This window comes from Schistocerca cancellata, chromosome 10 (assembly GCF_023864275.1).
Source record: "Schistocerca cancellata isolate TAMUIC-IGC-003103 chromosome 10, iqSchCanc2.1, whole genome shotgun sequence".
In the NCBI taxonomy this organism is placed as follows: Eukaryota; Metazoa; Arthropoda; class Insecta; order Orthoptera; family Acrididae; genus Schistocerca; species Schistocerca cancellata.
The window spans coordinates 18538738-18551922 of record NC_064635.1 but is presented as its reverse complement, the minus strand read 5'-3'; positions in this window follow the sequence as shown (position 1 = coordinate 18551922).

Below are 13185 nucleotides of genomic sequence, written 5' to 3'. Positions count from 1 at the left end.
AAAAAGGTCATTTTAAAATCATCATGAAAAACCAAAATTCCAAAAGTATCAAACACAAAAAATGCTTACCAAGGAAAGAAAGTGTATAGTGCTAGGCACCCTCCTCCCGCCCTGTGGTGCAACTGATGTCCCTCTCTCCAAAAATGTACTCAATGGGACCGTAATGTTGCAACCACACACTAGTTGACCTGCTGTGAGGAAAAAACGAGTTAGTACATTTCAAACATGAAAAAGGTCATTTTAAAATCATCATGAAAAACCAAAATTCCAAAAGTATCAAAGACAAAAAATGCTTACCGAGGAAAGAAAGTGTATACTGCTAGGCACCCTCCTCCCGCCCTGTGGTGCAACTGATGTCCCTCTCTCCAAAAATGTACTCAATGGGACCGTAATGTTACAACCACACACTAGTTGACCTGCTGTGAGGAAAAAACGAGTTAGTACATTTCAAACATGAAAAAGGTCATTTTAAAATCATCATGAAAAACCAAAATTCCAAAAGTATCAAACACAAAAAATGCTTACCGAGGAAAGAAAGTGTATAGTGCTAGGCACCCTCCTCCCGCCCTGTGGTGCAACTGATGTCCCTCTCTCCAAAAATGTACTCAATGGGACAGTAATGTTGCAACCACAGACTAGTTGACCTGCTGTGAGGAAAAAACGAGTTAGTACATTTCAAACATGAAAAAGGTCATTTTAAAATCATCATGAAAAACCAAAATTTCAAAAGTATCAAACACAAAAAATGCTTACCGAAGAAAGAAAATGTATTGTGCTAGGCACCTTCCTCCCTCCCTGTGGTGCAACTGATGTCCCTCTCTCCAAAAATGTACTCAATGGGACCGTAATGTTGCAACCACACACTAGTTGACCTGCTGTGAGGAAAAAACGAGTTAGTACATTTCAAACATGAAAAAGGTCATTTTAAAATCATCATAAAAAACTAAAATTCCAAAAGTATCAAACACAAAAAATGCTTACCGAGGAAAGAAAGTGTATAGTGCTAAGCACCCTCTCCCGCCATGTGGTGCAAGTGATGTCCCTCTCTCGAAAAATGTACTCAATGGGACCGTAATGTTCCAACCACACACTAGTTGACCTGCTGTGAGGGAAAAACGAGTTAGTACATTTCAAACATGAAAAAGGTCATTTTAAAATCATCATGAAAAACCAAAATTCCAAAAGTATCAAACACAAAAAATGCTTACCGAAGAAAGAAAATGTAATGTGCTAGGCACCTTCCTCCCGCCCTGTGGTGCAACTGATGTCCCTCTCTCCAAAAATGTACTCAATGGGACCGTAATGTTACAACCACACACTAGTTGACCTTCTGTGAGGAAAAAACGAGTTAGTACATTTCATACATGAAAAAGGTCATTTTAAAATCATCATGAAAAATCAAAATTCCAAAAGTATCAAACACAAAAAATGCTTACCGAGGAAAGAAAGTGTATAGTGCTAGGCACCCTCCTCCCGCCCTGTGGTGCAACTGAGGTCCCTCTCTCCAAAAATGTACTCAATGGGACCGTAATGTTGCAACCACACACTAGTTGACCTGCTGTGAGGAAAAAACGAGTTAGTACATTTCAAACATGAAAAAGGTCATTTTAAAATCATCATGAAAAACCAAAATTTCAAAAGTATCAAACACAAAAAATGCTTACCGAAGAAAGAAAATGTATTGTGCTAGGCACCTTCCTCCCGCCCTGTGGTGCAACTGGTGTCCCTCTCTCCAAAATTGTACTCAATGGGACCGTAATGTTGCAACCACAGACTAGTTGACCTGCTGTGAGGAAAAAACGAGTTAGTACATTTCAAACATGAAAAAGGTCATTTTAAAATCATCATGAAAAACTAAAATTCCAAAAGTATCGAACACAAAAAATGCTTACCGAGGAAAGAACGTGTATAGTGCTAGGCATCCTCTCCCGCCCTGTGGTGCAAGTGATGTCCCTCTCTCGAAAAATGTACTCAATGGGACCGTAATGTTCCAACCACACACTAGTTGACCTGCTGTGAGGAAAAAACGAGTTAGTACATTTCAAACATGAAAAAGGTCATTTTAAAATCATCATGAAAAACCAAAATTCCAAAAGTTTCAAACACAAAAAATGCTTACCGAAGAAAGAAAATGTAATGTGCTAGGCACCTTCCTCCCGCCCTGTGGTGCAACTGATGTCCCTCTCTCCAAAAATGTACTCAATGGGACCGTAATGTTGCAACCACACACTAGTTGACCTGCTGTGAGGAAAAAACGAGTTAGTACATTTTAAACATGAAAAAGGTCATTTTAAATTCATCATGAAAAACCAAAATTGCAAAAGTATCAAACACAAAAAATGCTTACCGAGGAAAGAAAGTGTATAGTGCTAGGCACCCTCCTCCCGCCCTGTGGTGCAACTGATGTCCCTCTCTCCAAAAATGTACTCAATGGGACCGTAATGTTGCAACCACACACTAGTTGACCTTCTGTGAGGAAAAAACGAGTTAGTACATTTCAAACATGAAAAAGGTCATTTTAAAATCATCATGTAAAAACAAAAATTCCGAAAGTATGAAACACAAAAAATGCTTACCGAGGAAAGAAAGTGTATAGTGCTAGGCACCCTCCTCCCGCCCTGTGGTGCAACTGATGTCCCTCTCTCCAAAAATGTACTCAATGGGACCGTAATGTTGCAACCACACACTAGTTGACCTGCTGTGAGGAAGAAACGAGTTAGTACATTTCAAACATGAAAAAGGTCATTTTAAAATCATCATGAAAAACCAAAATTCCAGAAGTATGAAACACAAAAAATGCTTACCGTGGAAAGAAAGTGTATAGTGCTAGGCACCCTCCTCCCGCCCTGTGGTGCAACTGATGTCCCTCTCTCCAAAAATGTACTCAATGGGACCGTAATGTTACAACCACACACTAGTTGACCTGCTGTGAGGAAAAAACGAGTTAGTACATTTCAAACGTGAAAAAGGTCATTTTAAAATCATCATGAAAAACCAAAATTCCAAAAGTATCAAACACAAAAAATGCTTACCGAGGAAAGAAAGTGTATAGTGCTAGGCACCCTCCTCCCGCTCTGTAGTGCAAGTGATGTCCCTCTCTCCAAAAATGTACTCAATGGGACCGTAATGTTGCAACCACACACTAGTTGACCTGCTGTGAGGAAAAAACGAGTTAGTACATTTCAAACATGAAAAAGGTCATTTTAAAATCATCATGAAAAACCAAAATTCCAAAAGTCTCAAACACAAATATGCTTACCGAGGAAAGAAAGTGTATAGTGCTAGGCACCCTCCTCCCGCCCTGTGGTGCAAGTGATGTCCCTCTCTCCAAAAATGTACTCAATGGGACCGTAATGTTGCAATCACACACTAGTTGACCTGCTGTGAGGAAAAAACGAGTTAGTACATTTCAAACATGAAAAAGGTCATTTTAAAATCATCATGAAAAACCAAAATTGCAAAAGTATCAAACACAAAAAATGCTTATCGAGGAAAGAAAGTGTATAGTGCTAGGCACCCTCCTCCCGCCCTGTGGTGCAAATGATGTCCCTCTCTCCAAAAATGTACTCAATGGGACCGTAATGTTGCAACCACACACTAGTTGACCTGCTGTGAGGAAAAAACGAGTTAGTACATTTCAAACATGAAAAAGGTCATTTTAAAATCATCATGAAAAACCAAAATTCCAAAAGTATCAAACACAAAAAATGCTTACCGAGGAAAGAAAGTGTATAGTACTAGGCACCCCCCTCCCGCCCTGTGTTGCAAGTGATGTGCCTCTCTCCAAAAATGTACTCAATGGGACCGTAATGTTGCAACCACAGACTAGTTGACCTGCTGTGAGGAAAAAACGAGTTAGTACATTTCAAACATGAAAAAGGTCATTTTAAAATCATCATGAAAAACCAAAATTGCAAAAGTATCAAACACAAAAAATGCTTACCGAGGAAAGAAAGTGTATAGTGCTAGGCACCCTCCTCCCGCCCTGTGGTGCAACTGATGTCCCTCTCTCCAACAATGTACTCAATGGGACCGTAATGTTGCAACCACACACTAGTTGACCTGCTGTGAGGGAAAAACGAGTTAGTACATTTCAAACATGAAAAAGGTCATTTTAAAATCATCATGAAAAACCAAAATTCCAAAAGTATCGAACACAAAAAATGCTTACCGAGGAAAGAAAGTGTATAGTACTAGGCACCCTCTCCCGCCCTGTGGTGCAAGTGATGTCCCTCTCTCGAAAAATGTACTCAATGGGACCGTAATGTTCCAACCACACACTAGTTGACCTGCTGTGAGGGAAAAACGAGTTAGTACATTTCAATCATGAAAAAGGTCATTTTAAAATCATCATGTAAAAACCAAAATTCCAAAAGTATCAAACACAAAAAATGCTTACCGAGGAAAGAAAGTGTATAGTGCTAGGCTCCCTCTTCCCGCCCTGTGGTGCAAGTGATGTCCCTCTCTCCAAAAATGTACTCAATGGGACCGTAATGTTGCAACCACAGACTAGTTGACCTGCTGTGAGGAAGAAACGAGTTAGTACATTTCAAACATGAAAAAGGTCATTTTAAAATCATCATGAAAAACCAAAATTGCAAAAGTATAAAACACAAAAAATGCATACCGAGGAAAGAAAGTGTATAGTGCTAGGCACCCTCCTCCCGCCCTGTGGTGCAACTGATGTCCCTCTCTCCAAAAATGTACTCAATGGGACCGTAATGTTGCAACCACACACTAGTTGACCTGCTGTGAGGGAAAAACGAGTTAGTACATTTCAAACATGAAAAAGGTCATTTTAAAATCATCATGAAAAACTAAAATTCCAAAAGTATCGAACACAAAAAATGCTTACCGAGGAAAGAAAGTGTATAGTACTAGGCACCCTCTCCCGCCCTGTGGTGCAAGTGATGTCCCTCTCTCGAAAAATGTACTCAATGGGACCGTAATGTTCCAACCACACACTAGTTGACCTGCTGTGAGGGAAAAACGAGTTAGTACATTTCAAACATGAAAAAGGTCATTTTAAAATCATCATGTAAAAACCAAAATTCCAAAAGTATCAAACACAAAAAATGCTTACCGAGGAAAGAAAGTGTATAGTGCTAGGCACCCTCCTCCCGCCCTGTGTTGCAACTGATGTCCCTCTCTCCAAAAATGTACTCAATGTGTCCGTAATGTTGCAACCACACACTAGTTGACCTGCTGTGAGGAAAAAACGAGTTAGTACATTTCAAACATGAAAAAGGTCATTTTAAAATCATCATGAAAAACCAAAATTCCAGAAGTATCAAACACAAATAATGCTTACCGAGGAAAGAAAGTGTATAGTGCTAGGCACCCTCCTCCCGCCCTGTGGTGCAACTGATGTCCCTCTCTCCAAAAATGTACTCAATGGGACCGTAATGTTACAACCACACACTAGTTGACCTGCTGTGAGGAAAAAACGAGTTAGTACATTTCAAACATGAAAAAGGTCATTTTAAAATCATCATGAAAAACCAAAATTCCAAAAGTATCAAACACAAAAAATGCTTACCGAGGAAAGAAAGTGTATAGTGCTAGGCACCCTCCTCCCGCCCTGTGGTGCAACTGATGTCCCTCTCTCCAAAAATGTACTCAATGGGACAGTAATGTTGCAACCACAGACTAGTTGACCTGCTGTGAGGAAAAAACGAGTTAGTACATTTCAAACATGAAAAAGGTCATTTTAAAATCATCATGAAAAACCAAAATTTCAAAAGTATCAAACACAAAAAATGCTTACCGAAGAAAGAAAATGTATTGTGCTAGGCACCTTCCTCCCTCCCTGTGGTGCAACTGATGTCCCTCTCTCCAAAAATGTACTCAATGGGACCGTAATGTTGCAACCACACACTAGTTGACCTGCTGTGAGGAAAAAACGAGTTAGTACATTTCAAACATGAAAAAGGTCATTTTAAAATCATCATAAAAAACTAAAATTCCAAAAGTATCAAACACAAAAAATGCTTACCGAGGAAAGAAAGTGTATAGTGCTAAGCACCCTCTCCCGCCATGTGGTGCAAGTGATGTCCCTCTCTCGAAAAATGTACTCAATGGGACCGTAATGTTCCAACCACACACTAGTTGACCTGCTGTGAGGGAAAAACGAGTTAGTACATTTCAAACATGAAAAAGGTCATTTTAAAATCATCATGAAAAACCAAAATTCCAAAAGTATCAAACACAAAAAATGCTTACCGAAGAAAGAAAATGTAATGTGCTAGGCACCTTCCTCCCGCCCTGTGGTGCAACTGATGTCCCTCTCTCCAAAAATGTACTCAATGGGACCGTAATGTTGCAACCACACACTAGTTGACCTGCTGTGAGGAAAAAACGAGTTAGTACATATCAGACATGAAAAAGGTCATTTTAAAATCATCATGAAAAACCAAAATTCCAGAAGTATCAAACACAAAAAATGCTTACCGAGGAAAGAAAGTGTATAGTGATAGGCACCCTCCTCCCGCCCTGTGGTGCAACTGATGTCCCTCTCTCCAAAAATGTACTCAATGGGACCGTAATGTTGCAACCACACACTAGTTGACCTGCTGTGAGGAAAAAACGAGTTAGTACATTTCAAACATGAAAAAGGTCATTTTAAAATCATCATGAAAAACCAAAATTCCAAAAGTATCAAACACAAAAAATGCTTACCGAAGAAAGAAAATGTATTGTGCTAGGCACCTTCCTCCCGCCCTGTGGTGCAACTGATGTCCCTCTCTCCAAAAATGTACTCAATGGGACCGTAATGTTGCAACCACAGACTAGTTGACCTGCTGTGAGGAAAAAACGAGTTAGTACATTTCAAACATGAAGAAGGTCATTTTAAAATCATCATGAAAAACCAAAATTCCAAAAGTATCAAAGACAAAAAATGCTTACCGAGGAAAGAATGTGTATAGTGCTAGGCACCCTCCTCCCGCCCTGTGGTGCAAGTGATGTCCCTCTCTCCAAAAATGTACTCAATGGGACCGTAATGTTACAACCACACACTAGTTGACCTGCTGTGAGGAAAAAACGTGTTAGTACATTTCAAACGTGAAAAAGGTCATTTTAAAATCATCATGAAAAACCAAAATTCCCAAAGTCTCAAACACAAAAATGCTTACCGAGGAAAGAAAGTGTATAGTGCTAGGCACCCTCCTCCCGCCCTGTGGTGCAACTGATGTCCCTCTCTCCAAAAATGTACTCAATGGGATCGTAATGTTGCAACCACAGACTAGTTGACCTGCTGTGAGGAAAAAACGAGTTAGTACATTTCAAACATGAAAAAGGTCATTTTAAAATCATCATGAAAAACCAAAATTGCAAAAGTATCAAACACAAAAAATGCTTACCGAGGAAAGAAAGTGTATAGTGCTAGGCACCCTCCTCCCGCCCTATGGTGCAACTGATGTCCCTCTCTCCAAAAATGTACTCAATGGGACCGTAATGTTGCAACCACACACTCGTTGACCTTCTGTGAGGAAAAAACGAGTTAGTACATTTCAAACATGAAAAAGGTCATTTTAAAATCATCATGTAAAAACCAAAATTCCAAAAGTATCAAACACAAAAAATGCTTACCGATGAAAGAAAGTGTATAGTGCTAGGCACCCTCCTCCCGCCCTGTGGTGCAACTGATGTCCCTCTCTCCAAAAATGTACTCAATGGGACCGTAATGTTGCAACCACACACTAGTTGACCTGCTGTGAGGAAAAAACGAGTTAGTACATTTCAAACATGAAAAAGGTCATTTTAAAATCATCATGAAAAACCAAAATTCCAAAAGTATCAAACACAAAAAATGCTTACCGAGGAAAGAAAGTGTATAGTGCTAGGCACCCTCCTCCCGCCCTGTGGTGCAACTGATGTCCCTCTCTCCAAAAATGTACTCAATGGGACCGTAATGTTACAACCACACACTAGTTGACCTGCTGTGAGGAAAAAACGAGTTAGTACATTTCAAACATGAAAAAGGTCATTTTAAAATCATCATGAAAAACCAAAATTCCAAAAGTATCAAACACAAAGAATGCTTACCGAAGAAAGAAAATGTATTGTGCTAGGCACCTTCCTCCCGCCCTGTGGTGCAACTGATGTCCCTCTCTCCAAAAATGTACTCAATGGGACCGTAATGTTGCAACCACAGACTAGTTGACCTGCTGTGAGGAAAAAACGAGTTAGTACATTTCAAACATGAAAAAGGTCATTTGAAAATCATCATGAAAAACTAAAATTCCAAAAGTATCAAACACAAAAAATGCTTACCGAGGAAAGAAAGTGTATAGTGCTAGGCACCCTCTCCCGCCCTGTGGTGCAAGTGATGTCCCTCTATCGAAAAATGTACTCAATGGGACCGTAATGTTGCAACCACACACTAGTTGACCTGCTGTGAGGGAAAAACGAGTTAGTACATTTCAAACATGAAAAAGGTCATTTTAAAATCATCATGAAAAACCAAAATTCCAAAAGTATCAAACACAAAAAATGCTTACCGAAGAAAGAAAATGTATTGTGCTAGGCACCTTCCTCCCGCCCTGTGGTGCAACTGATGTCCCTCTCTCCAAAAATGTACTCAATGGGACCGTAATGTTGCAACCACACACTAGTTGACCTGCTGTGAGGAAAAAACGAGTTAGTACATTTCAAACATGAAAGAGGTCATTTTAAAATCATCATGAAAAAACCAAAATTCCAAAAGTCACAAACACCAAAATGCTTACCGAGGAAAGTAAGTGTATAGTGCTAGGCACCCTCCTCCCGCCCTGTGGTGCAACTGATGTCCCTCTCTCCAAAAATGTACTCAATGGGACCGTAATGTTGCAACCACAGACTAGTTGACCTGCTGTGAGGAAAAAACGAGTTAGTACATTTCAAACATGAAAAAGGTCATTTTAAAATCATCATGAAAAACCAAAATTGCAAAAGTATCAAATTCAAAAAATGCTTACCGAGGAAAGAAAGTGTATAGTGCTAGGCACCCTCCTCCCGCCCTGTGTTGCAAGTGATGTCCCTCTCTCCAAAAATGTACTCAATGGGACCGTAATGTTGAAACCACACACTAGTTGACCTGCTGTGAGGAAAAAACGAGTTAGTACATTTCAAACATGAAAAAGGTCATTTTAAAATCATCATGAGAAACCATAATTCCAAAAGTCTTAAACACAAAAATGCTTACCGAGGAAAGAAAGTGTATAGTGCTAGGCACCCTCCTCCCGCCCTGTGGTGCAACTGATGTCCCTCTCTCCAAAAATGTACTCAATGGGACCGTAATGTTGCAACCACACACTAGTTGACCTGCTGTGAGGAAAAAACGAGTTAGTACATTTCAAACATGAAAAAGGTCATTTTAAAATCATCATGAAAAACCAAAATTCCAAAAGTATCAAAGACAAAAAATGCTTACCGAGGAAAGAAAGTGTATAGTGCTAGGCACCCTCCTCCCGCCCTGTGGTGCAAGTGATGTCCCTCTCTCCAAAAATGTACTCAATGGGACCGTAATGTTGCAACCACACACTAGTTGACCTGCTGTGAGGAAAAAACGAGTTAGTACATTTCAAACATGAAAAAGGTCATTTTAAAATCATCATGAAAAACCAAAATTCCAAAAGTATCAAACACAAAAAATGCTTACCGAGGAAAGAAAGCGTATAGTGCTAGGCACCCTCCTCCCGCCCTGTGGTGCAACTTATGTCCCTCTCTCCAAAAATGTACTCAATGGGACCGTAATGTTGCAACCACACACTAGTTGACCTGCTGTGAGGAAAAAACGAGTTAGTACATTTCAAACATGAAAAAGGTCATTTTAAAATCATCATGAAAAACCAAAATTCCAAAAGTATCAAACACAAAAAATGCTTACCGAGGAAAGGAAGTGTATAGTGCTAGGCAACCTCCTCCCGCCCTGTGGTGCAACTGATGTCCCTCTCTCCAAAAATGTACTCAATGGGACCGTAATGTTGCAACCACAGACTAGTTGACCTGCTGTGAGGAAAAAACGAGTTAGTACATTTCAAACATGAAAAAGGTCATTTTAAAATCATCATGAAAACCCAAAATTCCAAAAGTATCAAACACAAAAAATGCTCACCGAGGAAAGAAAGTGTATAGTGCTAGGCACCCTCCTCCCGCCCTGTGGTGCAACTGATGTCCCTCTCTCCAAAAATGTACTCAATGGGACCGTAATGTTGCAATCACACACTAGATGACCTGCTGTGAAGAAAAAACGAGTTAGTACATTTCAAACATGAAAAAGGTCATTTTAAAATCATCATGAAAAACCAAAATTCCAAAAGTATCAAACACAAAAAATGCTTACAGAGGAAAGAAAGTGTATAGTGCTAGGCACCCTCCTCCCGCCCTGTGGTGCAACTGATGTCCCTCTCTCCAAAAATGTACTCAATGGGACCGTAATGTTGCAATCACACACTAGTTGACCTGCTGTGAGGAAAAAACGAGTTAGTACATTTCAAACATGAAAATGGTCATTTTAAAATCATCATGAAAAACCAAAATTCCAAAAGTATCAAACACAAAAAATGCTTACAGAGGAAAGAAAGTGTATAGTGCTAGGCACCCTCCTCCCGCCCTGTGGTGCAACTGATGTCCCTCTCTCCAAAAATGTACTCAATGGGACCGTAATGTTGCAATCACACACTAGTTGACCTGCTGTGAGGAAAAAACGAGTTAGTACATTTCAAACATGAAAAAGGTCATTTTAAAATCATCATGAAAAACCAAAATTCCAAAAGTATCAAACACAAAAAATGCTCACCGAAGAAAGAATGTGTATAGTGCTAGGCACCCTCCTCCCGCCCTGTGGTGCAACTGATGTCCCTCTCTCCAAAAATGTACTCAATGGGACCGTAATGTTGCAACCACACACTAGTTGACCTTCTGTGAGGAAAAAACGAGTTAGTACATTTCAAACATGAAAAAGGTCATTTTAAAATCATCATGAAAAACCAAAATTCCAAAAGTATCAAAGACAAAAAATGCTCACCGAGGAAAGAAAGTGTATAGTGCTAGGCACCCTCCTCCCGCCCTGTGGAGCAACTGATGTCCCTCTCTCCAAAAATGTACTCAATGGGACCGTAATGTTGCAACCACACACTAGTTGACCTGCTGTGAGGAAAAAACGAGTTAGTACATTTCAAACATGAGAAAGGTCATTTTAAAATCATCATGAAAAACCAAAATTCCAAAAGTATCAAACACAAAAAATGCTCACCGAGGAAAGAAAGTGTATAGTGCTAGGCACCCTCCTCCCGCCCTGTGGTGCAACTGATGTCCCTCTCTCCAAAAATGTACTCAATGGGACCGTAATGTTGCAACCACACACTAGTTGACCTGCTGTGAGGAAAAAACGAGTTAGTACATTTCAAACATGAAAAAGGTCATTTTAAAATCATCATGAAAAACCAAAATTCCAAAAGTATCAAACACAAAAAATGCTTACCGAGGAAAGAAAGTGTATAGTGCTAGCCACCCTCCTCCCGCCCTGTGGTGCAACTGATGTCCCTCTCTCCAAAAATGTACTCAATGGGACCGTAATGTTGCAACCACACACTAGTTGACCTGCTGTGAGGAAAAAACGAGTTAGTACATTTCAAACACGAAAAAGGTCATTTTAAAATCATCATGAAAAACCAAAATTCCAAAAGTATCAAAGACAAAAAATGCTCACCGAGGAAAGAAAGTGTATAGTGCTAGGCACCCTCCTCCCGCCCTGTGGTGCAAGTGATGTCCCTCTCTCCAAAATGTACTCAATGGGACCGTAATGTTGCAACCACACACTAGTTGACCTTCTGTGAGGAAAAGACGAGTTAGTACATTTCAAACATGAAAAAGGTCATTTTAAAATCATCATGAAAAACCAAAATTCCAAAAGTATCAAAGACAAAAAATGCTTACCGAGGAAAGAAAGTGTATAGTGCTAGGCACCCTCCTCCCGCCCTGTGGTGCAACTGATGTCCCTCTCTCCAAAAATGTACTCAATGGGACCGTAATGTTGCAACCACACACTAGTTGACCTTCTGTGAGGAAAAAACGAGTTAGTACATTTCAAACATGAAAAAGGTCATTTTAAAATCATCATGAAAAACCAAAATTCCAAAAGTATCAAACACAAAAAATGCTTACCGAGGAAAGAAAGTGTATAGTGCTAGGCACCCTCCTCCCGCCCTGTGGTGCAACTGATGTCCCTCTCTCAAAAAATGTACTCAATGGGACCGTAATGTTGCAACCACACACTAGTTGACCTTCTGTGAGGAAAAAACGAGTTAGTACATTTCAAACATGAAAAAGGTCATTTTAAAATCATCATGAAAAACCAAAATTCCAAAAGTATCAAACACAAAAAATGCTTACCGAGGATAGAAAGTGTATAGTGCTAGGCACCCTCCTCCCGCCCTGTGGTGCAAGTGATGTCCCTCTCTCCAAAATGTAATCAATGGGACCGTAATGTTGCAACCACAGACTAGTTGACCTGCTGTGAGGAAAAAACGAGTTAGAACATTTCAAACATGAAAAAGGTCATTTTAAAATCATCATGAAAAACCAAAATTCCAAAAGTATCAAACACAAAAAATGCTCACCGAGGAAAGAAAGTGTATAGTGCTAGGCACCCTCCTCCCGCCCTGTGGTGCAACTGATGTCCCTCTCTCCAAAAATGTACTCAATGGGACGGTAATGTTGCAACCACACACTAGTTGACCTGCTGTGAGGAAAAAACGAGTTAGTACATTTCAAACATGAAAAAGGTCATTTTAAAATCATCATGAAAAACCAAAATTCCAAAAGTATCAAAGACAAAAAATGCTCACCGAGGAAAGAAAGTGTATAGTGCTAGGCACCCTCCTGCCGCCCTGTGGTGCAAGTGATGTCCCTCTCTCCAAAATGTACTCAATGGGACCGTAATGTTGCACCCACACACGTTGTTGACCTTCTGTGAGGAAAAAACGAGTTAGTACATTTCAAACATGAAAAAGGTCATTTTAAAATCATCATGAAAAACCAAAATTCCAAAAGTATCAAACACAAAAAATGCTTACCGAGGAAAGAAAGTGTATAGTGCTAGGCACCCTCCTCCCGCCCTGTGGTGCAACTGATGTAACTCTCTCCAAAATGTACTCAATGGGACCGTAATGTTGCAACCACACACTAGTTGACCTTCTGTGA